The sequence below is a fragment of the Arachis ipaensis genome, chromosome B09, assembly GCF_000816755.2.
Source record: "Arachis ipaensis cultivar K30076 chromosome B09, Araip1.1, whole genome shotgun sequence".
NCBI lineage: Eukaryota > Viridiplantae > Streptophyta > Magnoliopsida > Fabales > Fabaceae > Arachis > Arachis ipaensis.
The window spans coordinates 117,073,224-117,074,113 of NC_029793.2; positions in this window are offsets into that span (position 1 = coordinate 117,073,224).

An 890-nucleotide genomic window follows, 5' to 3' on the forward strand; every position below is an offset into this window, starting at 1 on the left:
GAGATTTGAGATTTTATAGTTTGTAACCATCAATTAATCATTATTAGTATTTTTTATGATATAAGATTATATCTAATAGTATATGATTATTCACTTTTTTTTGCTAGTTAAATGTTGGTCAAATTTTAATAAAAGTACTAATCTCTTAAATTTTTTCATTGTTGCTTCCCCATTTTTTGATAATAACAAAGAAGACTATGTTCCGTGTATATAAAATTAATTATCAGTATAAAATACATGTTAGAATATAAATATACATTGAAATTAAATTAACTATACATGTATTTACACAAATACATTAATAACTAATTTTAGTGTAAAAATATTTTTTTAACAGATTAGCTTAACTTATAAGTGTAAAATTAAATAACAGCTCCCATCTCAACGTTAAATATACATGGTGTGGGTGGTGACAAGTAATGTATATGTATATGTGACACGCATTAGCAGCCAATATATAAATGGAGGAGGAATCAAACAGACAAACAGTGGTGATACAATTTCTACAACATGCAGTCAATATAAAAGAAACAGGTTTCAACTTTTAAGGCTGTGGGGGCTATAAGTTCCCAAAGTGATTAAAACAAGTTAACAAAATGATGCAACCTTTGCAGGTTCAGCATCGCTGTGAAATCGGATGGGAGGTTCAGCGTGCCATAACACAGTAAACCCATGGCCATGAGTTTTAATCTTGTATCACTATGATGATTGTTGTGTCACTAGTTATGATATGCATGTTTACAAATTTTTCTAGGCAATTCCGAATATGTTTTTCAATAGGAGATATATCAAGATAAATATTTAATTATTTAACACATAGACTTCAATCACGGAACAATTTTTTAAGTTAATATCAACTAATTTTTAAAAATTTTAAATTTTAAATATTA